The sequence below is a fragment of the Pinus tabuliformis genome, chromosome 8 (assembly GCF_031772625.1).
Source record: "Pinus tabuliformis cultivar Carrire ecotype Pingquan chromosome 8, CPIR1, whole genome shotgun sequence".
NCBI classification, from domain to species: Eukaryota; Viridiplantae; Streptophyta; class Pinopsida; order Pinales; family Pinaceae; genus Pinus; species Pinus tabuliformis.
In genome coordinates this window covers 1,148,358,559-1,148,379,725 of record NC_142294.1, presented here as the reverse complement: position 1 = coordinate 1,148,379,725, position 21,167 = coordinate 1,148,358,559, and positions in this window count along the sequence as shown.

Here is a 21,167-nt window from a genome sequence, read left to right as displayed (position 1 = left end):
CCTTAGAGTTTTGCTGAAAAAGGCCACAGGGTGCTCTATGCCTTCATCATTTTTCTGCAACAGAACTACTACAAGTGTTTCATAAGAGGTAAAAGAGAAGATACAAAAATCCTTAGTGTAATCTGAGCTTATTAGAGTGGGATTTTCCATGATAGATTGCTTGATGGCTTTAAAAGAGCTTCTTGCAACATCTGTCCATTTTTGTTCTGATCCTTTCTTCAGCATGGAAGTGATGTGCTTTACGATCTCTACAAAGTTTGGAATGAGCCTCCTTACAAAGTTAATCTTACCCAGGAAGGATTGAATGTCCCTTTTTGGCCTTGGGATGGACAATGTCTGAACTGCTTGAACTCTTGCTTGATCAATCTTCACACCCTCAGCAAAAACAATATGTCCCAGAAGTTTGCCCTCTTCTAGAGCAAACTTTGACTTCTTTGGGTTCACTGAAATTCCAAATTGTCTGCACCTTAGGAAGACCTTCTTCAAATACAAGAAATGGTTCTTGTGAGTGCTAGAGAAGACTGTTATGTCATCAAGGTAAATAAGGACAAACTTGTCCTTCTCTCCCACAAAGGCTATGTCCATGTCCCTCTGAAAAGTAGCCCTAGCATTTGTGAGTCTGAAAGGAATCATGGAGTACATGAAAGTGCCCCAAGGAGTAGTGAAGGCAGTCTCTTCATGATCCTCTGGATGTAACACAAAACCTGATTTCTCCATTTTTCTTTCTTACTACCACAAGGTTAGCTATCCACTTTGAATACCTTAGGGGAACTATGATTTTGGCATCCAACAACTTCTTGATTTCTTTCTCAATAAAAGGCAATAAGAGAGGTCTGTTAGGTCTTAATTTCTGCTTAAAAGGGATGGTGTTCTTTTCCAGTGGTATCTTATGTTGAATGATGTTTGTGTCATAAGTTTTAAGATCACTGTATTCCCAAGAAAGAATATTAGCGAATTGCTTCATGAGGGTGCAATACTCGGAATTCTGGATAGAAGACAAATGAGTGGACAAATTTATGTATTTCGAATGGGTTGGGTTCCCTATATTATGTTTACGAACAACAGATTCATTTTTTGTTTTGGCGTGCTTATAAGGCACATCGTTATGGTCGAACTTCTCTTGAGGCACCAATTCCTTTGGTATATGGTTACTAGGCAGCTGGACAATGCTTCCTTGTCTGATCTCATTTGTTAGCTTGGATTGGCTACATTCTTCCATGGTTTCATTTTCTTGGTCGATGTGTGTTTCAGAAAATTCCTCAACGACTTGTAAAAACCTGTTAATTTCCTCATCATCTTCAAAACTTTTCTAGTGTGTGAAATTGTCAGGCAGAGACGGTCTATATTTTACATGAACTTCATAAGTCAATTTAGGAGGCAAAGGAGGAATAAACGTCCTAGCAGACACAACGAAGGAGTCAACAAGCTGGTTCTTCATTCTTGGGATGTAAGAAATGCTAAAATTATTAAAAGAATCCTTGAGCCTCCATACCTCATCTCTCTATGCTTTCAGCCTTGCATTCTTTGCTTGGAAAGTTTTATTAACCCACTGAATGATGGGGTCTACATCTCCAAACACTTCTAGGCCTTTGATACCCATTTCTTTAGCAGCGCTTAAGCCCAATATCAAGGATTTGTACTATGCTATATTATTTGTGACCTAAAATGTTAATTTGAAACATAAATGGATGTATTCATGTGTGGGGGACACAAGGACTACACCTGCCCCTGCAGCTTCCTTAAAGCGAGCTCCATCAAAGAACATGTCCCAAATCTTTGGGCCTTCTTCCTCAGCGATCTAGAAACCTCGTTTTTTAAGCTGTATGGAGGCCAAGTGGGACTCTTCAATATGAAGAATACAAGCTCCAAAATTAGTGTCAATAGCATAGATGGGATGATTAATGGGATTCCTTTGATTGCTGATGATATAAGCCAACAAAGCTTCTCTGTATAATCTCCTGCTCTCACCTTCGAAAACTGGGAGAGTAGCATAGTACATATCATTTTATAGTGATCCACCTAATCTCTTGATCCAACCTTTTGAAAGTAACATGCCAAACTTGGGGGGTACATCTGCTACCGCAATATCCATGATCATGCTTTTCATAGGTAGCTGAGACGAAGTGATGGCTAGGTCCTTCATTAATCCTAGGCATTTCACTTTTCTAAAGTCAAAAGAAAATAGGTCATGATAAGGCTTGGTAATGTCAAGACCTAACTCATCCATGACAGCTTTGGACATTAGATTATGGCTGGCTCCAATGTCCAAAAGGAAATTGTGAAGGATTTTATCATGAATAGTTAGAGAGACATAGAATGATGGGGAGCTGTCTTCACAATTTTCAATCATTGGGTTGAGAATAACAACTGGCTTGTCATCTTGCAGATTTACATAGTTAGTGGAGGCTTGGATGGCTTTAGGCTCAAGGCCTCGAGGATGTATCTATTGAAGGACTTATTCTTCACTACTTCAATTAGTGGGATAGGTATTCTTAGCTTCTGAATCTCTGATTGAAAATTGAAAGGAGAAGGAGACTTGTCAAGACCTCTTACCTCATGAGCTGGAGCTTTGAGGATGATAGGATCAACTATTGGTCACTTCTGCTTATTATCTTGTTGTATTGCAAGGACAATAGCTCTTTGAATAGGGGTTTCCTTGGAATTATTCATCTTCGACCTCCGATTATATCTTCGCTGATCTTCAGTTTGTAGAACAGCTTCACCATCCCATTCCTGGTTAATCTGGTCATTAAATAATGAGTTTTCATAGGAAGCTAAGGTCAAAAAGGAGGCATTGGCTTTGTCTTCTAGACAATGGATCTCATCATCTTCTTCAAATTTCTCTTCTTCCATGACTACATTTTGGAAAGGGGTCTTCACTCTTTGGTCTTCATTGGCATCTTTGATTCTTTGCAAAATCTGCAACTGCTCATTAGTTCTTCTATATGGATTTGGATTTGGATTTCTAGGAGCAAAGGTATTAGGAACTCTCCCTTTCCCAGGGTGCTTCTCAACCTTTAATTTGGAGATTTCAAAGGCTAATGACTCTATCATTTTGGTCATTTTATCTATCTTGGGATCTGAAGATGATGAAGACTTGCCCCTCTGTCTTCTTCTATCAACATTTCCTTTGAGCTTCTCTGCAACCATGATGTTTGATTCCACTTCTAAGGCTGAAACCTACATATCAGCCAAAGTAGCACATCGCCTCTCCCTCAATATAGGTAGAAGTTAGAATCAAAAGTGCTAGCATAGGTGAGTTTATCACAGGTAGTGGTAGGTTTCACTTCAGCTGGTATCTTGTTGTACATGCGGTTAAACCTCTTATTAAAATTAGATAATAATTTGCCATTTTCCCTTTTTAAGTTCCCAAACTCAGTGTGGTAGTAGAGGAGATCCTTCTTATCACCCCAATGCTTTAGGAATGCATCATCTAAAACCTCAATATCTACTATAGATCTTGGGGTTAGTTCTCTGAACCATTTTCTAGCCTCTCCATCTAGGCTTTGGACAAAGACTCTCATCCGCACATCATCTTCACTAATGTCCAGGTTATCAACATAGCTATAGAATGATTCAAGATGTTCTTCAGCTGTAACACCTTCAATCCCAGTGAACATAGGCCTATATTTCTAATATTCTCCAGTAGGCATGGCATTCAAAGGAGTAGATAGTATTAGAGGTGCATACCTAGCAGCTATAACTTTTTCCATTTTGATGGGTGCTTGTGGTCCTGCCATAGTTGTGGTGGCTATAAGATTACTGGCAGTCTGAATGATAAAGGGCTGAGGAGTGACTGATAAGACTAAAGGAGTATGATGGATAGGAGGTGAGGTTTCCTTTGGGCTTACAACAAAAGGAGAACCTGAAGAATAAGGAGCCTTATGAATCTCTGAGAGTTTTTCTTTACTCCTAGTATTAGATGCTATACTCTCAACATGTATTTATTCTATTGCAGGATTTCCTTGAAGAGATATAGAATAATGTTTAGGTTTACCTGAACCTGATGCTCCTTTTTGCAATACCTTTCCTTCTTTGATGATCTTTTCAGGATCAGGTACTGGGTCAGCTTGTAGCTTCTGAGGATTTCTCTGAGTATGCCTCACAAACTAAGCCAGAACTATGAAGTGGAGTCATGAAGAGGTTCGTCCTTCAGTAGAGTCACCAGATAGATGATTACAACCAAAAGAGTGTCCATACTTTGTCTATCATCAAAGCTGGATCCGTGTCATTTCCCAGGGACGCTGAGCTTCAGTTTCCTCTCCCCGGTAGGGGTGCCAATTATGTTAATTTCCTCGTCGTGTTAACCTTGTTGGAAAATGGCCCAAAAATGGATCCAAATATGCTCTTGAAGTCTTCAAAATATTCTTAAGGATCATTCAAAGTCAAAACCATCACATGCTAAGAGCCCTTAGAAGGGCAGAAAAACACTATCAGGAGGCTAAAATACATCAAAATAGTAAAAAAACCAAGTACCGGAGGCTTAAACTGAGCAATGCACAACAACCATTAGATCTAGCTGATCAACGGCCCAGATCTAAGTGATAAATCACAATCGATGCTGCAGAGAGGATGACTTAAGGATGGATGCAAGACACCCCCGATCAGCGATCTCCAATGATCGGATCGGTGGGTCACAATCGACTGAGGCACACTGGCGTAATAAGGAGGGAGCGAGTGGATATGCGATTGTGATCCAGGGCCCTTACTTATTGTGCTCCTTGTACTTCCGATTGCGATCTTGTGACGCAACGTGGACCATCGATCAAGCAACGTAGATCGAATGCCCACATCACGTCACAAGATCGCTATTAGAAGTACAAGTAGCATGCTAAGTAAGGGCCCTAGGCATGAGTGATAAGCTATTGCGATCAAATCACATCGCTATATCATAGCAGAGTAGCACCAAGGGGAAGAGCCTTTACACCTTCATATGCGCGATGCGATGATGCAGACCCAATGATATTCTAAATATTATTTGATAATATTTGAGGTCCGCAGAAAGTCGAGTTTCAATGCATTTTTGTGTATTTTCGTTATAAAATGAAATATAAAGGGAGCCTTGGGCAGTGATGATGCAATAGGTCCCAGACCCGAAAGGGTTCTGGAATGAAATATATAATATTTTACGTCCATAAGGAAGCTGATTTTTAATGCATTTTCAATATATTTCATTATTTAAGGAAATACAAAGGGAACATGGGAGCATTGTTGATGCGACATTACGAACCCAAAAGGGTTTATTAAGGTGGTTGAACACCATTTCAAGTCCGATAAAGCGGGATTTTCACATTTTAATGTATTTTCCAATATAAAGGGAAAATCACAAAACCAACAGGATTTCGGGAGAGCAAAAGGTGATAAGTGGTATATTCCGAGCTCCGCCCGATGCCATACAATGGCTACCACGTCTCCAGGATGAGGAGAGAGAAAACCACGCTCATCGGGTGGTTAACTCCTGTTCAAAAGAGCTGCACGAAATGGATCACAACCTTTGGATCTAGAACTCCTAGATTAACGATTGAGATGTGATATCCCTACAAAGGCGGACCCAATAGGAAGATAGGCCATGATTAAGGACTTTTAAAGTCCAGAAGGATAGAGCTTGGTGAGATTTTTATAGTGTTGCTGTGTTTTTTGTATGAAACAGAAAATAATCATTATAAATGTTTAAAAGATAACAGAGGCTCGAAGGTCCATTCTATCACATAATAAAGGCCATGAATAACTATCAGGGGATAGAGGCCGAGAAGTGGTCATGGAGTAGCAAAGTGCAACATAGCACGCACAACACATCCAAACAAACAGAATGGTCATGAAGCAGACATCGCAACTTGCCCAAAACAGACAGAAACATCATGTGGCATCGACAGTGCTCAACCCAAAAGAAACAAAATCGATTATGGGACATCTATGGCACGAGAGAGCTCCCTGCTAGCACAGCAAACCACCTGAATGCAGTTACTCTTCTATCAGAAGAAGGAACCTCTGAAGCCCATGCTTGCCTAGTCGGGGCATCAGTCAGTTAACAAGACAGATAGGATAGATTAAGAATCTGAGCCTTTGAGAGCTCAGGAGAAATGTAAAAGGCCTATAAAAGGTTGAAAAATAAATGTAACAGGGGTTCAAATTCTGGAGATTATTGATACTCTGTTCCTTCAAGCCTCTCATCTTCATTGTAGTGAATACAAGCTTCTTTTGCTATTATATGTTCAATGTTCATTTTCTTTTCTGTTCTAAGCTTTCACTTGAACAGGTTGTTCATGTTTTCTTTTGTGTCTAAGTCCAGATAATTGTCATCTTATCTCTACATTGATAAATTAGATTTGCAAGCTTCTTTTACTTCCTGTAGCTGACCATTAATATGTGTTTATATATGCATCTGTTGGTATAGTCAGTATTCTCCATCTACTCATTGAATTTAGAAACTATTGAGCATTAGTTGTCTAAAGCCTTGTAAATCTGAGGGTGTTCATGCATCTCTTGAGTTAAAAACAGAGTTGAAATGGTTATCTGGCTTGATCCAAACCATCATTCGTTCCAATAGTTCAGAGAACAATATTGAAGATTATATGTTACCAGGCATCTCCAATCTGCAACCTAGGAGAGTTTCCTGGAGTGATAACAGTGACAAAGAATTTGTCAATATGGAAATCAATCATGGTCAACCATGGTCCAACATTGCATTGTGACAAGGATTGTATCAATATGAAAATCAACCTTGGTCAACCATTTTATTTTAGGCTTTATAATATTTATGTTAGGATTTATATACCTTAGGTTTATAATATTAATCCCTTCGGTTTAGTATTATTCCCTTGGTTTCATAATCCCTTGGGTTTTTAGTATTAATCCCTTGAGGTTATTATTCCCTAGGTTTTTAATATCAATCCATTGCGTTTATCAATTTAAGGGTTTAACCATGGCCGAGCATGGTTAAACATTGCATCGTGATGAAGATTATTTTAATATGAAAATCAATCATGGTCAACCATGGTCCATCACAATCAATATGAAAATGAACTATGGTCAATCATGGTCAACCATGGTCCAATGTCACTTTGTGACAAAGATTGTCTTAGTATGAAAATCAACCATAGTTAACCATTGTCAACCATGGTCAACCATGGTCCTACGTCACATTGTGACAAAGATTGTATCGATATGAAAATCAAACATGGTCAACCATGGTCCAATGTCACATTATGATAGATTTTATCAATATGGAAATCAACCATGGTCAAACGTGGTCAATCATGGTCAACCATAGTCAATAATCATCATCACATTATGACAAATATTGTCTCTTGGTCATATCTTAGATTGTGACAACCATGGTCATTGATGGTAAACAATGGTTCGATGTCACATTGCTATAAATATTGTCTCAATATGAAAATCAACCATGCTCGAGCATTGCACTGTGACAAAGGTTTTCTCAATATGAAAATCAGTCATGGTCAACCTTGGTCAAATGTGGTATTATGATGAAGATTGTGTCAATATGAAAATCAGTCATGGCCAACCTTGTTTATGTTAGGGTTTATAATATTCATCTTAGGATTTACAATATTACTTCTTTGGATTTAATATTATTCCCTTGCGTTTTTAGTATTAATCCCTTGGGTTTGTTAGCACTTTGGGTTTATAATATTAATCCCTTTGGTTTATTAATGTAAGGCTTTATATTTCTAGGGTATAATATTATTGATAGGGTTTATAATATTAATCCTAGGGTTTAATATAAATACCTTGGGTTTATAATCTATTGGGTTTTTAATATAAATTCCTTGCGTTTATTAATCCCTTAGGTTTATAATGTTAATAATTTATTACATTTATAATATTGATATCTTGAGTTCTCAATATTAATCCATTGGGTTTTTAATATTAATCTCTTGAGTTTATAATAATAATCTCTTGGGTTTATAATATTAATCCTTTGTGTTTAATATTATTATCTAAAGTTTATAATGCATTTGGTTTATAATATTATAGTCCTTTTGATTACTAATATCAATATTACTAAAATAATTATTATTATGGATATTATAGTCATAATAATTATAATAATCATAATAAGATCAACATTATTATGAATTACTATTATAATTGTTATAATTATTACTATTTATAATACAATACTAATAATATTTTATAATTAATTATTGTTATATTTATACATTTATTAGTATCAATATCAATATTAACATTAAATCCATATCTATTAAGGCCTATTGGCCTATATCAACCACATTTATTAATGTGGTTGTGCTAGTTTAAAAATATCTCTGATTTAGAAATTAAGAAAAGAACTTTTAAATAAATTATGAAATTTTTTAATTCAAAATACAATATAGATTTTGTAATTACATATTTAAATTAATTTCAAATTTTAATTTCTTTTAATATATCTTAAATTTTGTTTTTATATTTATTAAATTCAAATTAAGCTAAATGTACAAGAAGAGGACGTAAATTATCTTTTAAAAAATAAATTCATACATCAATTTACTATGGTATTACTTTTAAAGAAATAAATATGAATAATTTAAAAATAATATTATTTATCAAAATAGTAAAATTCATAACTAAAATTTCACATATAATTTTGTATTTTATTAATAAGAAGAACTTGTAGATGTCCAGGAGACTCTTTTAGGTATTAGTTACTACTAAATCTCAATTTTAAGCCTCACAAAAACGGATTCAGAATGGAAGCCATTTTTAGAGAATTAATCTATCCCAAGGGGTGTCCAAGCTCAATGATAACAAATACTAAGCACCATATAGTAAGTCAATGTTTAGTTTATCATCTTTCCATATTGTTCATTGAATAACATGCCAGTACGAATCATTTATTACAATTAACCTAGCACATACATCATTTCAATGATATTGAATTTAAATTACAATTATAAAATTATGTGATGTAGGAACGTTTCCTTTTAGTGTGTCATCTGGAAAGAAAATTACTTCGGTAACTGTGCACACGATGACATGGAGAAGATATTTTAATATTTCAACTCCCCAATGCATGGTTGACCAAATGTGTGTTGGTAAACATTGACTAATGCAGATTCAAAAATGGTGTATTCGAAGGAGTCAATAATTGCGGCTTCATTTTTTGAGCCAACCCCTCATTGATGACCTTCCTCTAGCTCCAGATCTGTTGAGTTTTGATTGGCCCTGTATATCTCTATCTTTGTCTCCAAAACAATCTTTATCTTTGTCTCCATCGCTCTGTCACCATCATTGAATCCATTTGCCTCACATTGAGTATGAGTTGACGTAACGCAATGTTTTAGTAGGGGTGTTACAAAAACATTTTATAATAGAGGTGTTACAACAACATGTCACAAAAATGTGCAGTAAGGTGATGTTGCAGCAAAGATGTCATAACAATGATGTTACAACAACACAATAGCAAGACAATATCACAACATAATTATTTCATCTCCTAAGCTATTGATTTAAATCAATCAATGCATATTTCATTTGGCCAAGGATTCCTTTGCATTAGACAAACTTGGTAAGAAAAACATGAGCTTACAACCCATGTGGAAATGACTGTACCCATCCTAGGGAAGGAAATTCCGCGTATGTGTGTCAAATATTCTTAAAACACCCACAATGCATCCCAAGGTCCTATCTTCTTCAACATGTCCAAATACTCATAATGTTCCTTATTTTGGGTTCTTCTATTGGCCCTCTTCACTAGAAATTTCTTTAGTCCTTCAATTGGCTTGATGGGAAATTATTGCATCCACTCATCTAGGGTACCTCCTTCATCATGCATTTCTCCTTCATGAAAATAATACATGTTCGTATCATTGAATATGAGGGAAATGCCAAATTATTTTAGTAACTCCAGCTTATAAGTATTATAGAAATATTTAGCACGACTCAACATGGTCCAATTTCCCTGTACTTGAGTTAATTATGCATATATATGGTAATATTCATTTCCTCAAAGTTTCCATCACCTTCTATCCCTCTTCAAAAATATTTTGTCTCCATCATAAACTATGTCTTTCTTATACCTGGCATTTCTCTGCTCATCTTTTGTTTGTCTTGTCTATGCATTTCCTACATGTCCTCTAAAAATTCACTGTCATCAACACTCCTTTTATATTCCAAATTTCATAAGTTAACCAAATCCAAAAATCCTGTTGGAAACTTTATATAAAAAAATTGAAATTGTTGACACCTAATCCTCTGCAATTGGGTGAATTTGTGTAAATAGTTAAATTAGGAATGTGAACAGTCATCAAGAGATGAACTGAGCAGTCACATCCTTTGTATATAACAATAGCTACCTAATGAAAAAAATCGAATCAGTTTTCTGCCAAACTGGAGTTACTCCTGGCCTGACATGGTATCAGAGCCAGCTCCCTGTTTAGTCTTTATGTCTTTGTAACTCCTGATCTGCTCCATTGCTCTCCCTATAATTCTGTCTGCCATACCTGCGTTCTGTCTGCCACACCTGCGCTGCCCTGACATATTCTATTTATGATTTTGTGCCCTCTTCAGTTGAATACGCTCAGACTCCATAAACGTTTCATATTCTCTGACCACTGACCATCCGTTTGAATGCGTTGAGTGCCAGCCTGACAACTATGACTGTGCATAAACGTTTCTGTCCATAACGCGCTGCCCCCACCTGTCCGTCAGTCGCACCATTATTGAACGTTGTTTTGACATTAACGTAAACGTTGTGTCTCAAACGTGAACGCTGCTCTTTTCATTCCACTGAAATGTTGTATACCATTGCTACCCTTCTATCCATCAGTACAGGCCACCTTCGAACGTTTGCATGATTTATTTCTTCTTTGAAATTTAACACTTTCGCATATTCTTTGTTGAGTGGTTTTGAGGCTCAAGACTATCATAGCACAGAGATTAATGGTGATAATTAACAAATATTAATTGCGAGTTTGGTAGCGGCCCTTCTTCCTCTATGACACACATGAGCAGCCATTCATAGAGAGGGCAAGAGCGGTCGCTGATAATGTATTGAGGAATCCGAGTGCCGTTCAGGAGCTCCGCCGCGTGCCCTTGGAGGAGCTCGCCAGTGGACTCCACGCGGGCATAGAGACGAGTGCGGGGAAGAATCAAGGTGGGCGTGCAGGAGGTTACTGAGAATGATTTTCCTTTGGCTCATTAGCGCAATGAAGTTGCAGAAAGCGTAAGGGACGCCCTCGCTTCGCATATCCGTTTTGCTGGCCTCATTTTTTAAAGTGGCCTGCGAATTTATTGACCTGGTATCAACATTTTAACGATGTCCCAATGCTAACAGTTGAATGTGGTATATGTTGAATGCCGTATATATTGATTGGCATATGGTATCGATAGGACAACGCATTTTCTTAGTATGTCTTTAAAAATGTCTTTAACGCTGTCCCATATTTTTTAAACACTGTCCAACACTTTAACACTGCCATATTTTTTACTGGCTTCAAGGTCTAGAGAATCAAAGGAATTTATGGTATTTTCCTTTCAGTGAGCTTTGAAATTGTGATGCCGTTGCTGCTCCAACTTTGTAGAGCTCGCGGTTGATGCCGTTGCTGCTCCAACTTTGTAGAGCTCGCGGTTGATGCCGTTGCTGCTCCAACTTTGTAGAGCTCGCGGTGAATGATTGATTATTGACTGTGATATGAATTAAACAACCAAAATTATTTCCCACATAAATTTTTGAGTACAATTTCACTGTATATCAGCAGAAGTATTTTTTTTATCAGCAGAAGTATTTTTTTATAGAATGCATTCAATCATCTCTATGGTAGGAATAGTTCTCACTGGCAAGGAGAAATATCCCGAATTGTCTCGGATGATAAAACACACCCTCATCTTCAATGGGTTTTGGAAAGAAGTGTGTGTCGGAGAAGGAGACAATGACCCAATACAGCCTACATCAGACAAAGAGCTCGTCATTTGGGAAAACAAGAACAACAAAGCCTATGCATTAACCGCAGCATCTGTAAATGAACAGGTGAGTCGCCATATTTCATCATATTCAACTGCCTTTGAAGCTTTACAAAAGCTGAAAGAACTCTATGACTCACATTTTAAACTTGAAGTTGTTCAGCTCATGATTAAACTCTTCACTCTTGAACTAAAAAATAATGATCCTCTTGCCCTTACATCTAAAGTAAAGTCTATAATGCATGATATCAAATCCACTAAGGTTGAGCTGGATATCCCTCTTATTGCTTTTCTCAAGGCACTCTATCCTACTTACTCCAATTATCTTGAGTCTTTACAAGCAAATGGAAATCTTAAAGATATAACCTTTGACTCTCTTGTGAAAAAGTTTGTTGAAAGAGAGAAAGCCTTTGGAAAGAAGACAACCCCTGAATCTTCTGAAGAGACTGTGTGCCTTGCTCATAAAGAAAAGCATCTTGCTCAAGATTCTACAAGAGGAAGAGGTGGACGAAGAGGAAGAGGAAGATATTTCAAAGGCAGGGGGGCAGACATTCTCAAGGAGAAAAGGCATACTTATACTGCATACGCTGCAAAAGAAATGGATCACATGATGCTTCTATATGCAAGCTACCATGGGACAAAATTGAGCAGAAAAGAAACCAGCAAAAAGGTAAAACTGATGATGCAGACAAAGGTAAAGCACCTGAATCCACTCACTATATTGAGGCACAATGTAAGATTGGAGTAAATGAAGATTTGTTTAATGATTCACTTGCTTCTTCGAAAAATGATTGGTTGCTTGATTCAGGAGCAACCTGTCACATGACTCATAGAAAATATTTTTTTGAAGATTTCACTGACAATGTTAATGGAGCCGTATACTTTGCATATCAGTCAAAAATCAAGCCATCAGGTCTTGGCACAATCAGGCTTAAACTACCTGGTCTTCCAGACTTTCTTCTGGATCATGTTCTATATCTCCCACAGCTCAAAAGAAACTTGCTGTCCTTGGTCCACATACGCTAGCAAGGTCACTCCATTCATATGTTTGATGACAAGCTTGAGGTAAGAAAAGAATTTGACCACTCACTTGTCATGAGAGGAATAGAAGAAGAAAGGCTTCTCAAACTGCAAGGAACCTCTACTCATGCACAACATTTCTCATATATTTCTCATCATGAAGAAGGTACACTTCCATCAAGTTTATTATGGCATGCTAGATTTGGACATTTAAACTATGACAGTCTCCGCTTATTAAAAAAAAATGGTGTTGCTAGTTTTCCTACAATTCCTAGAAAACTTAAGCAATGTGATGCTTGCATTCTAGGAAAGCATAGCAAACAGTCTTGCCATGATTCACATTCAAGAGCACATAGGAAGCTTGAAATTATTCATTCAGATTTATGTGGTCCAATGCTTGTTCCTTATGCAAATGTAAATAAATATATCATGACATTTATTGATGACTACACCAGAATGTGTTGGGTTTATTTATTGAAGAGCAAATCTGATGCTTTCCAAACATTCAAGAATTTTCATAAATGGATTGAAAATGATGCACAATCTCATGTTGGGTCTATTCAAACTGATAATGGAAAAGAATATACATCAAATGAATTTGAAAACTATCATCGCCAACATGGGATCAAACATCAAACAATTGTCCCTTATAATCCCCAACAGAATGGTGTAGATGAGAGAATGAATAGAACAATCTTGAATATGGTACGATCCATGCTTTTCTTCAAAAATGTAAAGATAATGTTTTGGGTTGATGTTGTTCTATGTGTTGCATATATAAAGAATAGATGTCCATCTAATGCTATAAGAAAAAAGACTACTTATGAATTGTGGTATGGACATGTTCCTTCGGTAAAAAATATCAGGGTCTTTGGTTCCACCTGTTATGCTTTGATACCAAAGGTGCATAGAAACAAACTTGGTTCTAGAAGTCATAAGTGTATCTTCCTGGGGTATTCAAACACCTCCAAGGCATACCGCCTCTATGATGAAGTAAATAAAAAGTTTGTTGTATCTAGAGATGTAATTTTTCTTGAATCATCCAAAACTGACAATGTTGTTGAGCGGGAACTTGATCGCTTGGATAGATTCGCTAAAACAAAATCATTTCAAGAATTTGATAATCAGATACCACATCTTGAAGGGGGGATTCCTATTCTAGATCAACATGTGGAATCCTCTTCTGAAGAACACTCTCCCCCGAATGAAACTCCAACAACGGATGATGCTTTAAGTGATGTAATTGATAGAATTGGGAGACTCAATCTTGATTCAGTCCCAACTCAATCAACAAAGCAGCTTGGACCATCTCAGAAAGGTCCGCCAAAGTGGCTGACAAAGACACTTGAAAGTGTTCATCCTGATGAAATTGGAAAAACAGGAACCAGAAATTCAAACTGACAAAATGGAGGTGATGTAGATGACTCTAATTCACCTGTTGATATGGATGTTTCTTATGATTGTGAATTGAACTTGTCTACAGATTTTGAACCAACTTCCTTCAAAGAAGCTGCTTCTCATGATGAATGGAAAGAAGCGATGCAAAAGGAGTATGATGCCCTCATAAAGAACGACACTTGGAAGCTGGTTTATCCTCCATTTGGAACCAAACCAATTGGCTGCAAGTGGGTCTACAAGAACAAGTACAAAGCTGACGACTCACTTGACAAGCACAAAGCTAGGCTTGTGGAAAAAGGTTTTGCACAAAAGAAAGGGGTCGATTATAAAGAAAATTTTTCCCCCACAGCAAAATGGGCCACCATTCGGACACTCTTTGCACTAGCAGCTCAGAACGGTTGGAAAGTCCATCAAATGGATGTAAAAGCTGCCTTCTTGAATGGAGATCTAAAAGAGAATGTTTTTATGTCCCAGCCTGAAGGGTTTGCTATGAAAGGACATGAACATAAAGTATGCAACCTTGTGAAGTCCTTGTATGGCCTCAAACAAGCACCGCGAGCATGCTATGAAAAACTAACTGAGCATCTTCTGAAACTCAACTTCAATCATTTTGATCTTGATGATGCAACTTTATTTGTCAAGAAAGTTGGGAAAATAGTTGTATATCTTGTGGTATATGTAGATGATCTTTTAATGAGAGGGAACAATGGAAGCTACATTGCATCCATAAAGAAGGAATTGGGGAAAAGTTTTTAAATGACTGATTTGGGCTATGTTCATTACTATCTTGGCATTGAAGTAATCCAACATCCAAAATCCATATTTATTTCTCAAAAGAAATACATTGGAGATTTGTTAAACAGATTTGGCATGACAGAGTGCAATCCTCTTTCTACTCCAATGGAATAAAACTTAAAGCTCACATCTATTGAAGGAAAGGAATTTGAGGATGCAACAAAGTATAGACAGCTTGTAGGAAGTCTCATCTACCTCACTACTACTAGACCAGACATTTCATTTGCTATTGGAATCCTCTCCAGGTTTATGCAAAAGCCTTGTGAGGGACATTGGTCTGCTGCAAAAATGGTTCTAAGGTACTTGAAGGGAACTCAAGACCTTGGAATCAAGTATACACAGGTGGACGACATCAGCTTGATTGGATACTCTGATTTAGACTTCGATGGAGACAAAGAAACTGGGGTATCTACTTCAGGATATGTTATGAGTCTTGGATCAGGAGATGTCTCTTGGAGATCGCGCAAACAATCAGTTCTAGCAGATTCCACAACAGAAGCAGAATACGTGGCAGCAGCTGAAGCAACAAAAGAAATTGTGTGGCTTAGGAAAATTCTTGAAGATTTGTAGGTAAAACAAGTACAATCAACTCCACTCATGATTGACAACACCTCTGCAATAAAGTTGGCCAAGAACCCAAAGTTCCATGATCGTACAAAGCACATCAATACTAAATATCATCTGATCCGACATCATGTTGAGGCGAAAACAATCCATCTCCATCATTGTTCCACAAATGAGCAAATTGCAGACATCTTCACCAAAGCGCTTGGAAGAGAAAAGCTTGAAAGATTCAGAACGATGCTTGGACTCACCAACATCCCTTCAGATTAAGGGGGGGAATGTTGACACCTAATCCTCTGCAATTGGGTGAATTTGTGTAAATAGCTAAATTATGAATGTGAACAGTCATCAGGAGATGAACTGAGTAGTCACATCCTTTGTATATAACAATAGCTACCTAATGAAAAAAATCGAATAAGTTTTCTACCAAACTAGAGTTACTCCTGGCCTGAAAGAAATGGACTCTTTCCAATAGACCCATTGATTGAATTATTGGAAGTGAATTTAGTTTTGCCAAAACAAAATCCCATTGTCTCGGTATTTCCCTTCTTAGAATCATTAAAAAAATCCCAAGGCCCTATTTTACCATATATCCATTCAATTATGCATGACAGGTTGAATTTTACAACAACTTGAAACCTAATTTCTTCCAAAGTGCTCTCCAAAAATGTCTAAGGAATCTAGTATCTCTATCAGAGGTAATACTCCTTAATAGTCCATGTATTCTCACAATTTCATATAAAACAAAATAGTCACTTCATTAGCATTATTAGTTTTTTTACATGGTATGAAATGTGTCATCTTCAAAAACCTATCTAGTACAATCATCACAAAGTCACGATATTTATATGTTCTATGCAGTCTCAAAAGAAAATCCATACTTACATCTTCCCAGGAGATCTCTAGTATTTCAAACCTATCTAAACAATTCTACAACAATTTCTTAACGTCCTTGTTGATGTTGGGAGAAAAATATCTTTCCCTCTCTAATAATGTTATCTTTTCAAAACACAAATGTCCACCAAAAACTCCACTATATAGTTCCTTGACAAGATTTAGGCATAATGAGCTCCACAAAATGAATAAATTTGGATTCTTAAAGAAGAATCATTCTTGGGCATGGAAATTCAAATACAAAGTTATATCAATACTCCATGGTGCCTTGAATGCTTTCCAAGCTTCTACAAAATCTACATCATCATCATGCAAGTCCTTCATACATTCCGAGGTGACAACTTCATAGATCAAGCACAAATTTACTTACATCAACACTTCTTTTATATCCCAAATTACGTAATTTAACCAAATCCAAAACTCCTGCTGGAAAATTTCCATAAAAAAATTCAAATGGACTCTTTCTAATAGATGTATTGACCGCATTATTTCGATAGATTTTAGTTTCCGCAAAACCAAATCACATTTTCTTGGTCTTTCTCCACTTAGAATCCTCAAAAAATTCCCAAGGTTTTGTTGAATGCTTTGCAAGCTTCTGGAAAATCTACGTCATATTCATGCAAGTCCTTCATGCATTCCAACCTCACAAGTTGTCTCTATGTATCTCCATGCCCAAGATTTGTTTTTCTGCCCCAAGATCCTTCCTTTGGAAAGTCCTAGCCAACTGAGATTTTAACCTTTTGATCTCAACCATGATTTTTCTTTCTATAAGAATTCTGTCAACATATAACACCAAAGTAATGAATATTCCATTTCCAAATTTTGAAAGTAAACACAGTGATCATACTCACTTATGGTACAATTTTGTCTCATCATGAAGGAATCAAAATTCTTGTACCATTGCCCGCGAGGTTTTTTTAGGACATACAATGACTTCTTGAGTTTGCAAACAAACCTATTGTGTTAATTTGAAAAAACCCATACGTTTGTTCCATATATATATCCTCATCCAAATATCCATATAATAATGTTATTTTGACATCTAGCTTCTCTAAATCTAGATCAAGTAATGGAACTAATTCTAACACAACTTGAATTGAAACAAACTTCACAATTGGTGAAATAATATCATGGAAACCAATACCTTCCTTGTCAGAATATCCTTTTGAAACTAGTATTGCATTGTACTCCTGAACAATATCATTAACACCTTTCTTCAATTTGTAAACCCACTTACAACCGACAACCTCCTTTTCCTTAGGAAGTTGTACAAGATCCCATGTCTTATTTCTTTGTAAGCCATCCATTTCATCTTTCATTACTACTTTCCATTTTTCACTATCATATACCTCCATTGCTTCCTAATAATAACTAGGTTCTCCATCATTAACAAATAAAGAAACATATGTAGAAAAATCTTCATACCTGTTAGGAAAACATATGATCAGTGTAGATATTTGTAGAAGCTGTTGCAATATTTCCTCATTTCCTGAGAAATTTTTGTATCCCCATCTACTTCTGTAGGATTTTATTCATGATCCTCCTCCCTTGAAGATGATTTAGTTTCCAATTGAACTCAGTGACTCTGTGGTACTTTTGTCTAATTCATTTCCCCATCTACGTTTGATTTTATGAGTGATGATTCATCAAATATTACATCTTCGTTAATGATGATTTTGCAAGTAGTAGGATCCCACAATCTATATCCATCACCATATGCAACAAAGATTAGACTTTTTTATTTTGGATCTAACTTAGAATGTTGATTCTTTGGAATAAGAGCATAGGAATCACAACCAAAAGCTTTAAGATTTGAATAATCACAAGGTTGATATTTCCATACCTCTTCTAGAATCTTACAACTAATTATAGTTGATGGTGACCCATTTACAAGATACCACGTTGTAAGAACTAATGCCCACAATTTCTGTGCCAATTTGGCATTATTGAGCATACTCCTTGGTCTCTCTATAAGAGTCATATTCATGGATTCAACAACACCATTTGGCTGAGGAGTAAAAATCATGGTTTTATGTCTTTCAATCTCAACTTCCTTGCAATAACTTTTGAATTCCTTTGAATTAATCTTAGTTATATTCTCATTTATCCAACATTTAATTGACCTACCAGTGATATTTTCAACCAAAGTTCTATACTTCTTAAAAGCATCAAATACATCAACTTTTCTTTTCAGTAAATAATTCCACACCTTTCTACAATAATCATCTATAAATGTTACAAAATATTAAGATCCTCCAAAATAAACTTTAGGAGATGGTCCTCAAAGATCTGAATGGATGTAATCAAGGATACGTTTACTAACATGTTTTCCCATTTTAAGTTCTTGTCTAAATTATTTTTCCATGAATACAATGCTCACAGAAATTCAAATTCATATATTTCAACCTTGGAAGTAATTTAACAATCAACCAATACCTTTACCCCTTTCTCACTCATATGACCCCAGCATTGATGCCATAAATGAGTATAGTCACTTGCACCTTCATATGTTATTGTTGCATGAATTTTTTATGTCCTTACATCAAGCTTATAAAGGCTCTCAAAAATTCTATCCTACATAAATACCAATATGCCTTTTGAAACCTTCATAGCTCCACCTTTAACTATACATTTATAACCAATAGAATGTAGCACTCCCAAAGATATTAAGTTATTTCTAAGCTCAGGCACATACCTCACCTCTGTTATCATTCTAATAGTATTGTCATACCTTTTAATACTCATACTACCAATCCTAACAATATTGCTTGTAACAACATTACCCACTAAAATCATACCGTCAACAATACATTGATATGAAAAGAACCAATTCCTATGAAGACACATATGATTGGAAGCACCAAATTCTAGCAACCAATTATAATGAAGTTGAGAAATAGTGAAGTGGAAAATACTTCATCAACAATACCAACACTTTAACTTACTCTTCTTGCCTCTTGACTTTGATCTTGATGTGTCTCTCGAATTATTATCTTTTTCTTTTGATCGACCTTTGGCAACCATTGCTTTTGATGTTGAGGTTTCAAGGCTAGATTCTTGTTGAGTTTCCTCAGACAAAAAAGCTCCCAAATCATCATCAAAATCAGTTGTATAGGTAGAATTGAAACTGATAGATGTTACAAAATGATGCCAAGGCTCAGGAACATAATAGAACAGTATAATCACCTTGTCTTCCCTTTCACGTTTTACATCTATACTAGAAAAATTACATAAAAGAGTACTTAAATAATTCAAATGATCATATATATTTGTACCTTCCTTCATCCATGAACTGTATAACTATCATTTCAAGTTGATTTTGTTTATCAAGAACTTCATCATATAAAGGCTTTCTAACTTGGTTCATAAGCGTGATATTTTTTTCTCTCCAATGATGTTAAAAAAAACATCATTTTCCAAGCACAAACAAATAATATTGAGGGATCTTGCATCCATTTCCTCCTAGTCTTCTTCATCATTGTCCACAGGTTTCCTTGCCCCACCTATCAATGTATTTGCTGCTTTTTGCTACATGAGCATATATCGCATCTTAAGGTTCCATATCCCAAAGCGATTACTCCCACTGAAATTTTTGATTTCAAAGTTTGCAATCTATAGATTCACCATTAACACCATTTTTTCCTAAAAGCTCTAATACCACTTGTTGGGTTGAGCAGTGAAAGCATAACCTGCAAATACATTTAAGAAAATAATGGAAAATAAAAAACATAACAGAATAATGAAACAAAAAAATTGACACAATGTTTTACATGGTAAAACCCTCCTTGTGAGGGAAAACATTGACAGGGCAATGACAATCAGTATTCTTATTATTCAAAGGAGATTTACAACAGGAAACTCACAATTTTTTTTATCTAACCATTCAACTCACTCTATTTTTGTTTCTGTATTATTATTTCATATATAGGCTTACATGGATAAATAACATCCTATCAGATTTCTTCTAAATTTGTCCAGAACTTTTAAAGAAGTTACATAAGAAACTTTTTACATAAAAAAAATGGTTCCTTTTATATTTTTTTTACTAAGCTCAAATAAGAAAAATGAACTAAAGTCATAGGAACCAATTTTACCTACTATCCCAAGAATGTAGTGAAATAGTTGGCAACTTCTAGAAATCTTCCCCTTGGACATAGTTGGAAGAAATGCATATATATGAAAATTGTGAAAAACTTCAACCTCTGTATAGGCTTAACTTCCATATATGTGCATCTTCTTTATATGCACATATATTTCGTATATGTCCAAACGGATATGCACATATATGAAAGTTGCACATATACATAAATTTTGGATATACTGAAATTATGCATATACAGAGGTTGTGCATATATCGTGGTTGAAGTTGTGCATAAATTATGTATATGTACATATCCCATATAGTATAACTTCTATATATGTGCATTTACAGTATATGTTCAACTTCTATATATGTTAATATACAAAAGCTATGCATATAGAATAATTATGCACAATTTCAACCTTCGTATATACGTAGTCTTCATATATGAGCACATATGGAAGTTATGTATATAAAAATTATATGTTAT